Source organism: Malus sylvestris, chromosome 6 (assembly GCF_916048215.2).
Source record: "Malus sylvestris chromosome 6, drMalSylv7.2, whole genome shotgun sequence".
Lineage (NCBI taxonomy): Eukaryota > Viridiplantae > Streptophyta > Magnoliopsida > Rosales > Rosaceae > Malus > Malus sylvestris.
This window is the reverse complement of record NC_062265.1, coordinates 16,625,627-16,639,601: the sequence shown is the minus strand read 5'-3', so window position 1 is coordinate 16,639,601 and position 13,975 is coordinate 16,625,627.

Sequence of the window (13,975 nt, the reverse complement as noted above, 5' to 3'; positions counted from 1 at the left end):
TTGTCTCCACATGCTTCAAGGTATCATTTTCACTTGCCTTATCTGTTCTCCAGGCAAATGTGGCATTTTCTTCGGAAGTACATCAGCAGCTGAAGACGAGTACTCGAGAGCAAAGCCAGGTAAGCAACCAGGCAAAGGTTCCAGGTAGTCGGTTCTTTACCCGGAGTTTGAGTGGAGGTTCTGACATATTGTTTTCTTTATCCTTGTCTTTGCAGGTAAGAACAAGGACAAAGGAAAGGACAGGGAGAAAGCATGATATGAGATACTCTTGCTTTCTACCCTGGTGATATGAGATACTTTTGCTTTGGTGTCATTTGTTTGCAAGGGTATTTCCGAAGAGGAAGAAACTTGAGTATTTCGAGAGGCTCTGCTGGGAGTGCACTCTTGGAAGTGAGGAAGGGTTAGGCATTTTTTTTTGCAGGTCTGCCCTGCTATGGAGGATGAAGGTCGTCATATATAGGAATTTCCCAATAGCCAGTAGTGGCACTATTCCTTTACTCTTATCGGCAACCGTTGGGTAATTGAAACAGTAAGATTCATGCATTTTCAACTTTGTTAGAAATCTTTGACAAAGTTGCGCATGATTTCCACAAAGTTGAGGTTGCGTGTGAAGGATGGCGACAAATCCTGAAAAGCCGGTCTTTTTGAAATTCAGAAAGTGGTGCCTCTTCGATCTTTGAACCAGTGGCCTTGTTGCCTCTTCGATTTCTGAACAAACGGCCCGACTTTTGAAATTCGGGGAAAGGTGCCTCTTTGGTTTCTGAGCAACCACATTGCCTATTCAATTTCTGAACAGGCCTTGTTGCCTGTTCTTTTTATAGAGGCATGAATCGTGTTCAAAAACACATTTAGAGAGTTACTACCTGTTAGGAATTTCCCTCATTTTGTATTTTATAAGAATTCGACTTACACGACCTCTTCTTCTTTCATCATTTTTGCAAATGGCTTGCCCATCTGATCGTAGTCTTGATTTGAATGTTAGGGAAGATGTTGATATGTCTTCTCTAGACAACATATGGCGCATGTCCTTCTTATCCGCCACCGGTCCTCTTACAGTTGGGGACTCTATGCTGAAGAATGACATAACCGCTATGGTGGTAGCTAGAAATCTTCTCACCCCTAAGGACAATAGGATCATTTCCAAGTGGTCTGATGAGCTGGCTGTTCAGGACTCTCTGGCTTTCAGTGTTCAATGTGTGGGCTCTGTATCAAATATGGGCCAACGCCTTCTTACTCGAACTCGTCAAGTTGAGTCACTGATGGCTGAGGTGGCGAGTCTTAAGCAAGAGATTATAGGGCTTAAGCATGAAAACAGAGAGTTGCATATGCTTGCCAATAGTTACTCAACGAGCATGAAAAGAAAGCTCGACTAGCTGCAGAAATCTGAAGGTCAGATTCAGAGTAACCATCGGACGTTTGTGGCTTTACTCCAAATGCATCTACTGCCTTCGTCCTCTGGAGATCTACCAAGTGTTGAGGCTCCAAACAATCAACCTCCGACGCCTAGAGTTCCACCGAGTTATGAGGCGCCATCTAATCAATGAAGGCTCTCTTATATTTGCTGCTTTCACATTTGTAAATTTTTTTGTTTGCATGTAGAATGCAATTTTATGTAATCTTTCCAGAGAAATAAATAAAATGGACTTTATTTCTCTCAATGCATTTTTTTTCTTTTGTTTTTTTTTTTGGTTTTATTTTTTCTTTCTTTCTCCCGTCTCTTCCCTTCACCAAAAGACAATTCTTTTTTTTTCATTCCAACCATCTTCTGCTTTTGTGTAAGACATCCCTATTTCCATTATTGTCGTGTGTTGCCTTCAGCCAAAGGCAAATCTTTGACAACTTCCACACACATACCACATCAAAAATTTATACTTTCTTATTTGCTTTCGGTGCCACTACCTTTCTTTACAATTTTTTTTTCTGCACATGGTGCTCATGCACCACTTTGCTCCACCATCCATTTTTTTATTATATATATTTTTTTGTATAAATTTTGATGATGGGTGAGGAATTTGCAGGGAAGGACGAAGACGGACGGAGAGCTGCAGTCGAGGCTTTATAACCGGCTAGTCGTTTGACGGCGGTTATTGAAGTTCTTCGCCATTGTTGTTTGCCACGGACGGAGAGCTACAGTCGAGGCTTCATGACCAGCTAGTCGTTTGACGGCGGTCATTGAAGTTCTTCGCTGTTGCTGTTTGCCACTACCACTACACAACCATTTCATTGCCACCATTGCACAGCTACTGCATTTTTTTTTGTCTTGCAAAGCAGAAAGGTGGGTGCTGAAGTATTCATGGGGTCCTTCACTACCATGGTGGTGATCAATGGGTCATTGACGGTGGTGGAGGAATTGAGCTCAAAATTCCGGTGGTTGATGAAGAACTTGAGGTGCTTCTTCAACTATTCCTTACTGAGTCTTCGATCTTGTCAAGTGGCACAACTTCTCTAGAATTTCTCAGATGTTGTTAGGCACAAGTATCGTCATCAGTTCATTACTGCCACAGTTGTTCAAGCTGCACACTAGAAGAAGAAGAAGACCATAAAACCTGTTTCCTACAAATGGAGTAGACTGCGAAGCAGTCTTAATCCAAAGTCTGATCTAGGTCTGGATGACGTCCCCAATCCTAAATCGAAGTTGTTGTCTCCCCAAAAATGTTGGTGAGCAAGGACTTAGTTCTGGATATTCATGAATACAACGGGAATACCTGCATCATTGGATGCATTGAGCTAGAGATTTACCCTAGCAAGGGTGTCCTCCAAGTCATTGTAGCGAGAAGCAGATCGATCTGAAACCTATCTTGAAGCTTAGACCTTATCAGTGCACTCACCACCCACGAGTTCCTTTGAGCTTAGATCTCGAAGCAATCGGCTTCCGTCCGATCACGGAAGAGATAGAGAGAATGGTGGTTGCGGCGTGTGCATCGTCACTGCTGTTGCTAGTTCTCAGCTTGCAGGTCCAAGTGGGTATGAGGTGTGGAAGCCATGGATGCCTTCGATGATAAGAGAGAAAAGATAAAGTGAAGCAGAATGATAGAAGAAGATAGGCGCGGATAATCAACAGGAGAAGGTACGGGACTCGCAAGTGATGATGATGAGGAATTGGACGACGCGGCAACAGCAGAGGCGGCGGAGGTGCTCCGAGAGAGTGCAGGAGACACAGATGGTGACCGAGCGAACTGAAGGAAAAATTTTGTCCTAGCTAAGAACAAGTATGAACATTTGAATACATATGCAAGCTATTAACACTTTTACAGTAGGCATGCATCCAAAAACAATTCATAAAACCCATGACTTTCAAAGCCTAGTATATGGTGAACCAAAATAAACTCTTTAACAACATTAAAGAGAAGTAAAGATTTAGTGATTCTTTACCCTTGAAGCTCATCCTTGATTACACAAGGGATTCACCCAAGTGGAGGGCCTTCAAGTCACCTCCAAGCTCCTTGAATCCTCCTTGTGTTTTCCTCCCTTTAGTGCTCCTTTGATGATTTGAGGAAAAAGGATTTGTTCTCCAAAACACCAAAAGCTTGATGTCTCTAAGTCTCTTCACCAAAGTTGTATCTTGTGAAGATGATATGGATGACTAAGGGAAGAAGAGATTGCTAGATGTCCCTCCCCTTAGTGGCCGGCCTCCTTAGAAGAAAATGGAGAAAATGTTTCACCCAATTTCAACAAGAAGAACCCTTAATTAGAAAATAGCTATAAAGTGGTATTTATAACCTTTTCTTTGGTGAGTGGCAAACTTGTAATTAAGCAAACTTTGCCCATCCACCCTAATGGCCGGCCATCCTTTGTTATTGGGCTAATTTGCCCATTTTGTTTTAGTTGTCATACAACTTAAACATAATGGGCCTTGTGGACCAAAACGCTTTTGGGCCCCGAAACCCAAAACCAACATATAAGCCCAATACGAACCTTTCGTATAATTAATTAACTAATTAATTAATCTTGACCATTCTTCAATTAAACCATTTAATTGCTTATCCATCTCATTTAATTTCTTCACATAGATCCTTACTCGGTGTACGATCCATTAGGTTCTATTTAGCGAGGCAGTGGGCGATGTTACTCTTAACGATCGATTGTGAATTGAAACCACATTTCAATTCTCCCTTTTTGTTGATTAGTGTTTGCTAACCATTAGGGCTTCCACAAACCATGAGTGACGCCTAGCAGCATATCATGATTACCCAAGCTAAGTAGAATTGGTTGGAGAACCTATCCAGTTACAACTACAATGCAATACGATCCTTCTCTAATACAATACTCTTAATCACATTGTTTAAGTGATAGTTTGTTTCATGTCTACTATCCAATGTGATACTTTCCTATATGATTCCCTTGAATATGATTTGGAACAAACTTCCTAAGTCATATTCATTTGCTTTGGCCAAAGACTTTAGAATCATATCTTAGAGTATTCTCCCTCCACCATGGAAGGTTAGAGATCCCTTGTTGTGCATTCATATGCCTACATGACTAGATAGCTTGACCCCAACAATGCCGTGGACACTCCAAAGGAATGCCGTTGACAGGATCAAAGATCAAGGACATAATCATTAGACATCGATGATGCCTCAGGTCAAAGGACTACTTTGCATATTGCAACCTTAGAGTTCATACATGACATGTATGTTCGAACTCTCTTTTGATCGTCGTTCAGTGAACTCGAGTACTCTTTCGAGCACCTATGTGTTTGTCTTAGTGTCCAACACCAAATGACTTGAGACTAGTTATACTCACGATTGAGTCAACATAACACATACTAGCCTTAGCGGATTGTCAATGCCCAATTAGCAATCCTATGGCTAGGAACGTTTTTAGGAATGAACATAAGAGAAAGGTCTCGATAATCTAACTCATTAGATCACTTATCTCTTAGAACAAATACATTCCTTGGATTCCCTTATTGCTTAAACACATGATACAATAAATAGTGATTAACAATAAGATTTGCCCTTCATTAAACATATAAAAGTTTAATACAATAAGTATTCCAAAAAGCTATTACATCAAATGAGTGGCTTTGTGGGCATACTTCCAACAATCTCCCACTTGCACTCAAAGCCACCTTCCCATGTATCTAATACCCATCTTTTCCATATGACGGTCAAGCTGGATCTGAGACATTGGCTTTGTCAGTGGATCTGCTACGTTATCGGCTGAAGCAACTTTGAGGATGTTGATTTTCCCCTCGGCAGCATATCTTCTAATGATATTGAAGCGTCTGTCAATATGCTTGTTCTTTTGATGTGCCTTGGGTTCCTTGGCTTGAGCTATCGCCCCACTATTATCACAGTACAAAGTTACTGGTGATGTAATGGTTGGAACCACCCCAAGTTCAGTGATGAACTTTTTCATCCAGAACGCTTCTTTGCCGGCTTCAGCTGCAGCGACATATTCAGCCTCTGTCGTGGAATCAGCAATTACACTTTGCTTCTTGCTTTTCCAACTGACAGCCCCACCATTCAGAGTGAATACATATCCGGAGTTGGAACTTCTATCATCGACGTCAGATTGGAAATCTGCGTCTGTATAGCCTTCCACTCGCAACTCTGATGCTCCTCCATACACGAGGAACATGTCCTTAGTTCTTCTTAAGTATTTAAGGACCGTCTTGACAGCTCCCCAGTGTTCTGATCCTGGGTTAGATTGATATCGACTAGTAATGCTCACAGCATATGCAATATCTGGCCTTGTGCATATCATGGCATACATGAGACTTCCTATGGCTGAAGCATAAGGAATACAACTCATTTGCCGTATCTCTTCAGGAGTTTTAGGTTCCATGGATTTAGAAAGGTGAATTCCATGTCCAACAGGAAGAAAACCTTTCTTAGATTGTTCCATCTGGAACCTACTTAGCACCTTATCAATGTACATAGATTGGGATAATCCAATTAATTTTCTGGATCTATCACGATAGAGCTTTATCCCAAGTACATAAGATGCATCTCCCAAATCTTTCATGTGGAAGGTTTTGGACAACCACACTTTTACAGAAGAAAGTACTGCAGTGTCATTCCCGAATAGTAATATGTCATCTACATATAACACTAGGAATACAACTGCATCCCCAACGACCTTTTGATAAACACAATTGTCGTCTTCGTTTTGAGTAAAACCAAACGTTTTGATCTCATTGTCGAAACGAATGTTCCAGCTCCTGAAGGCTTGCTTAAGTCCATAAATGGACCTTTGAAGCTTGCATACCTTAGTCTTTTCAGACTTGGACACGAAACCCTCGGGTTGAGTCATATAGAGCTCTTCCTCTAGGTAGCCGTTCAGAAAGGCCGTCTTCACGTCCATTTGCCATATCTCATAATCATGGTACGCAGCTATCGCAAGCAAAATCCGAATGGACTTAATCATGGCTACAGGAGAGAAAGTTTCTTCATAGTCAATCCCTTCTCTTTGCCTGTAACCCTTGGCTACTAATCTAGCCTTATAAGTCTCCACGTTCCCATCAACGCCTATCTTCCTCTTGAAGACCCATTTGTTTCCAACAGGTACAATACCTTCTGGAGGGTCTACAAGAGTCCAGACCTGATTTTGATACATGGAATCCATCTCGGATTTCATGGCCTCTTGCCATCTCTTTGAATCAATGTCGGACATTGCTTCAGTGTAGTCTCTAGGGTCCTCCTTTGTTTCATTGTCACCTAGAAGGTACAATTCATCAAAGTCATTGTCTAAGCCATACCTCTTAGGTGGCTTACTAACCCGTTCAGATCTACATGGAGCTAGGGGTTCAGGAACAGGGTTGTCATCTTGTTGAGTGCTGGTTTGTGGTTCATCATTAATCTCATTAATTTCTTTCAATTCTATCGTTTTCTCACTACTTCCATTGAGAACGAATTCATCTTCAAGGAATATAGCAGTTCTGGCGACAAAGACTTTCTTGTCGTCAGGGTTATAGAATTCGTATCCCAAAGTCTGTTTGGAATACCCCACAAAATAGCACTTAACAGATCTTGCTTCAAGCTTGTCAGCTTCAAGCCTTTTAACGTAAGCCGGACAACCCCAAATCCTAATATGATTAAGATTTGTGCTTTTGCCATGCCATATCTCATATGGCGTTTGTGAAACTGACTTGGAAGGTACTCTATTAAGCAAGTAAGCTGCTGTATATAGAGCGTATCCCCAGAATGATACTGGTAGATTAGCAGAACTCATCATAGAACGAACCATGTTCATCAAGGTTCGATTTCTCCGTTCAGAAACTCCGTTATGCTGAGGAGTTCCTGGTGGAGTCCACTGTGATACTATTCCACACTCTTTGAGATAATCTAGGAACTCGTTACTTAGATATTCACCCCCTCGATCTGATCTTAGGGTCTTTATCTGTTTCCCAGTTTGCTTCTCAACTTCATTCTTGAATTCTTTAAACCTTTCAAAGGATTCTGACTTGTACTTCATAAGATACACATAGCCAAACCGAGAGTGATCGTCGGTGAATGTGATATAGTAGGAGAAGCCTCCTCTCGACGTAGTAGACATAGGTCCACATACGTTAGTGTGGATTAACCCTAGAATTTCAGTGGCACGTTCTCCTTTTCCAGTAAATGGAGATTTGGTCATCTTACCTTTCAAGCAACATTCACAAGTACCCATTTGGTCATTACCTAATGGGCGAATATATCCGTCTTTTGACATCTTACGAATCTTATCAAGGTTCAGATGTCCAAGTTTAAGATGCCACATCTTTTCTTGGTTAACTTCTTCTCTAGCCCTTTTGGGTTTTGAGGTATTCCCGCTCTCAATACAGTGCATCCCACTATTCGTCTCTAGGTGAAAAAGTCCCTCTATCATATTACCATGAGAGATAATACGACCGTTCAAGTATAAAGTGCAACTCATTTTGTCAAACAATACTGAGTGCCCATCTCGTAAAAGCTTAGAGATAGAAATCAAATTCTTTATACATGAAGGAAAATATAAACAATTTTTAAGTTCCAGGACTTCCCCAGAGGGTAGGTTAAGCATGTAGGTGCCTATTGCTTTTGCAGAGATTTTAGTGCCATTCCCAACTCGCACAACCATCTCCTCATTGCGCAGTGTCCTGCTCCCAGCTAGTCCCTGCAACGTATTGCAGATATGTTGACTAGCGCCTGAATCAAATATCTAGGAATTGGAGCTCACTGTAAAAGCACTCTCTATGACAGAAATAGTCTCTTCAAAAGTTCGTGTCATAAGGCTCGCAATGCGCACCCTGTATTTCCTCTTCCAACGTTCATCCTTTCCACAATGAAAGCATGTTCCTTTGGATTTCTTTGCCTTCTTCTTATGCAACCTTTTCCTCATCATTGCATTCTCACTCCCACTGTCCCTTTTGAAACCTTTTTCAAATTTACAGCACATGTCGATCATCTCTTTCAAAGAATGATCGAATCTATTCACTTTATAGTTTACAATAAACTTAGTGAAATCATCCGAGAGAGATGCAAGGAAAAAGTCTTGGGCCATTTTCCCATCGATGGAAGTTCCTAAACTTTTAAGATCTTTAAATATCTTTTCCATCTTTTGTCCATGTTTATGGACCGATGCCCCCTTTGCCATCTTGGCATTCATTAGACTACAAACATTTGAGAATCGTACATTACTAGTCTCAATGTCATGCATCTTATGCAAACTTTCAACCATGGCACAAGAAGTGTCCATGTGCTTATGTAGCTTCACAAGCTCCTCACTAAGTGAAGTGAGGATTAAGCATTTGGCTTGTAAGTCATCCTCATAGTGTCTAACATAATTTTGACACTCCTCCTTTGAAGCTAGTTTCGTAGGAGGTACATGAGGAGGGGATTGCTTAAGCACATACAATATGTCTTTCACCTTTGATACATTCTCAATATGGCGATACCAAGCAAGGAAATGTTGGCCCTTAAGGCCCCTTTTGTCAAGTATAATGGTGGGTATAATTTTAGGCATGTCGTTCACTACATAACATAACAGAAATCGTATTAGATTGTTTGTTTAAAACTATTTGATTGGGTCTTTGAATCAAATAGTACCACCCACTATTTTTGGCAAATTCCACATCCCTCAATAGAATTCGAGAGTTATATTGAACTCTTAGCGGGTTATGGGAGACTCACCATTACCAAGCCCACCTCAGAAGAACTCCATATTGGCTAGCAACAATAATGATGAGAGAGTACACTTACTCATTTGCAACAACCTCTTGCAATTACCCATCTAGTTTGGTCTCTAGAGAATGATGCCTCAGAAGAACTCCATATTGGCACCATTGCACTTAATTAAGTCATTCCCACCATGCTAGTTCAAGTAGGGGTTCAAGAATGGCCTCAGAAGAACTCCATATTGGCCACACTCGTTGCCTACTTTCACTTCATCATATGTTTATGGGCTTCTCCTGAATGTAAGCACATACTTTGCATACCCCAGAACTGGACGAATACGGTGTATGAGTCACAAACGATTGAAGCCCACCACAGTGGAAGGCCTACGAAGAGATGTTCAAAGCATCTCTCGCTTATCAACTTAATATTCGGTTTTAAGGGAGTAGTTTTGGACTACATCAAAACATTTTAATCACATTAAAAGAACTTGGGCCTATCACAACCATTGGTCCAAGTTAATATGAATTAGTAGCATATAATACTCCCACTGTTTCGTTGAAACAAGCGAGACTATATGGAACTACTAACGAATGCATTGCATCCTCATATGGACTATGTAGTCATATTAGGTCTTAGGATGATTATGAACCGATCGATTTGATCCAACACGAGCCTTGTGTTGGACCTTGGGTTTAAGGTAGATAGTTGTTGATTTTAGTTACGCGTTTAATCTAATTAAACCATTATTTCCTATTGGGCGTTGGACCCAACTATTCCATTTTGCATACACATAAACAAATAGGAATACATGAAATAATAATAAGGGCTTATGCCCTTTTACAACATAAATCAAATGATGGACTTATGTCCATTTACAACAAATTGAATTAATCAAATTACATTCAAATCTATACTACTAAAACCCAAACATTCAAAATGTATATCGGCCAATCACATAGCTCAATTATCGTGGCCTTTGGTTCATAATCACCCTTTTCTTAATCAATCACATTAACTAAGAAAACAACTTTAAATAATTGGTTTTTGGATCCATAGAATTGATTTAAATGGAACTAAATGAAATGAAAATCCAATTCTCATTAAAGAGACAAAACAATTTTGTTCTCATCCTTTTGGGCCAATAGGAAACTATGACCACAACAATTGGGCCATAATGCAAATACAAAAACTTTTGGGGTCACTTTGTAAAGACACAATAGTCCACAACTTCATGTAATTACAACTAGATCCCAAAATTTTAACAATGTAAAAACATCATTAAAGGATCAAAACAATTTGTCCTTTAGAGTTTTAGGGCCTTAACGTAAAAATGTAAACTTTTGGGCCAAAATGCAAATACACAAAAGTATCTAAAACTTTATGTAATTGCACAAAAGACCCCAAAAGTACCCCCACTAGGGGTGGCCGGCCATTTAATGAAAAATTGAAAAATCTAAAAAGTTTTTGCAAGTTGATTTTGGTGGGTGAGGTAAAGTGGATTTGGATAGTTTTGTAAGAGATTTTTGTCTAACATTAAAACCAACAATAATTACTTCACCAATAAACATCACCCATCAATAATAAAACAATAATATACCAAAACTTTATGATAAACATAAAACTTTTGAATCAAAACTTCAAAACTTTATGTTCTTGGCAAGAACACCAAGAACAATGAAGAACACCATGAAAACTCATAATAGTTCCATGGATGTTTTCATTCACCAAAACTCAATTTTTCACCTCTCAAAAGAGGGCTAATATCCTAGGGTACTTAGGGGTTCCAAAAGTCACCTTAAAACCATTTTAACAAGACAAACATGAACCCAAAAAGTCACCCTAAGGATTTGGCCGAATTTCCCAAAACTCATGGCACCAAATTTTAGTTCCAATATTCATGCTTATATGAAATACATCTACAACATTTGAGATGCTAAATTTTCTAGCAAAATTCATATAATCAAAAGCAAGAACAAAGCTTGTAACATTTACAACATTTAAATCACAAAATATGAACATCACAAAACCCAAAAGGATTCACCATACACTAGGCCTAGGCTCTGATACCACTTGAAGGAAAAATTTTGTCCTAGCTAAGAACAAGTATGAACATTTGAATACACATGCAAGCTATTAACACTTTTACAGTAGGCATGCATCCAAAAACAATTCATAAAACCCATGACTTTCAAAGCCTAGTATATGGTGAACCAAAATAAACTCTTTAACAACATTAAAGAGAAGTAAAGATTTAGTGATTCTTTACCCTTGAAGCTCATCCTTGATTACACAAGGGATTCACCCAAGTGGAGGGCCTTCAAGTCACCTCCAAGCTCCTTGAATCCTCCTTGTGTTTTCCTCCCTTTAGTGCTCCTTTGATGATTTGAGGAAAAAGGATTTGTTCTCCAAAACACCAAAAGCTTGATGTCTCTAAGTCTCTTCACCAAAGTTGTATCTTGTGAAGATGATATGGATGACTAAGGGAAGAAGAGATTGCTAGATGTCCCTCCCCTTAGTGGCCGGCCTCCTTAGAAGAAAATGGAGAAAATGTTTCACCCAATTTCAACAAGAAGAACCCTTAATTAGAAAATAGCTATAAAGTGGTATTTATAACCTTTTCTTTGGTGAGTGGCAAACTTGTAATTAAGCAAACTTTACCCATCCACCCTAATGGCCGGCCATCCTTTGTTATTGGGCTAATTTGCCCATTTTGTTTTAGTTGTCATACAACTTAAACATAATGGGCCTTGTGGACCAAAACGCTTTTGGGCCCCGAAACCCAAAACCAACATATAAGCCCAATACGAACCTTTCGTATAATTAATTAACTAATTAATTAATCTTGACCATTCTTCAATTAAACCATTTAATTGCTTATCCATCTCATTTAATTTCTTCACATAGATCCTTACTCGGTGTACGATCCATTAGGTTCTATTTAGCGAGGCAGTGGGCGATGTTACTCTTAACGATCGATTGTGAATTGAAACCACATTTCAATTCTCCCTTTTTGTTGATTAGTGTTTGCTAACCATTAGGGCTTCCACAAACCATGAGTGACGCCTAGCAGCATATCATGATTACCCAAGCTAAGTAGAATTGGTTGGAGAACCTATCCAGTTACAACTACAATGCAATACGATCCTTCTCTAATACAATACTCTTAATCACATTGTTTAAGTGATAGTTTGTTTCATGTCTACTATCCAATGTGATACTTTCCTATATGATTCCCTTGAATATGATTTGGAACAAACTTCCTAAGTCATATTCATTTGCTTTGGCCAAAGACTTTAGAATCATATCTTAGAGTATTCTCCCTCCACCATGGAAGGTTAGAGATCCCTTGTTGTGCATTCATATGCCTACATGACTAGATAGCTTGACCCCAACAATGCCGTGGACACTCCAAAGGAATGCCGTTGACAGGATCAAAGATCAAGGACATAATCATTAGACATCGATGATGCCTCAGGTCAAAGGACTACTTTGCATATTGCAACCTTAGAGTTCATACATGACATGTATGTTCGAACTCTCTTTTGATCGTCGTTCAGTGAACTCGAGTACTCTTTCGAGCACCTATGTGTTTGTCTTAGTGTCCAACACCAAATGACTTGAGACTAGTTATACTCACGATTGAGTCAACATAACACATACTAGCCTTAGCGGATTGTCAATGCCCAATTAGCAATCCTATGGCTAGGAACGTTTTTAGGAATGAACATAAGAGAAAGGTCTCGATAATCTAACTCATTAGATCACTTATCTCTTAGAACAAATACATTCCTTGGATTCCCTTATTGCTTAAACACATGATACAATAAATAGTGATTAACAATAAGATTTGCCCTTCATTAAACATATAAAAGTTTAATACAATAAGTATTCCAAAAAGCTATTACATCAAATGAGTGGCTTTGTGGGCATACTTCCAACACGAACGCCAAGGCCGTGAGTGATGGAGATGTTGTGTGTGGCAAGATCCAAATGAAGACGACGAGGACGAATACGAGGAGTACTCAGACAATGATGAGGCCATGCCACCATGTCTCAGAGAGAGAGAAGGTTAGAAGATCCAGGCAATAGTCCGAGACCAGCTCATCCTTCAGCTTCGAGGCTGCTACTGTAGATCCTAGTGTTTCTGGGTGGAGACCAAGTTTGAAGCAATTGCGATGGTGCCAATCATGACATTGAGGATGGGGAAGACGGCGTGGCTGTTGGTCGTTGGCCAAAAAGGAGTCTCGGTGCTGGATCAAGGTTTGCAGCTATTTTTTTTTTAATTTATTTCGGCGTGGAGGTGGATTGGTGGTGAAGACTTGAGAACAGCGAATTTGGCGGAGAGGTCGTTGCCGATGACTGTCTTTATTTCCTCGTCCACTTAAGTGGAAATGGTCCGATTATATTTGGAATTTGAGGCGGAAGCATCAGCAGAGAAACATGGCACTGCCCTGGCCCCTTTCGACTCTGCAACTTCTAACTGCTGATGGTGATGGGTTCATAGCCCAAGACATTTGGTTCCAAAACTCAGCTGGGCCAGCAAAGCACCAAACTGTTGCACTTTGGGTTGGGGCAGATTCGACAGCACTTGGACTTCATTTTGGATGGGCTGCTTTGAGCAATGCTGCAAGAAATGGGAGATGGGCCTGATTTGTAACTGAAGTCTGAGCAAGCATTGGACTTGACCGTGGATTGGACTTGTAGCTTGTGGCTTGAGCCTTTTGTTGCTGCTGGGCCGAGACACTCATACATATATTATTTCTTTTTCTTTTCTTTTATTTTTTTTGTTTTTTTGTTTTTTTTTTTGTTTTGTTTTGTTTTGTAAATACATAATAACATATGTATTCATTTTTTTTTCTTTTGTAATAAAATTGACTTTCTTTAATAAAACATTT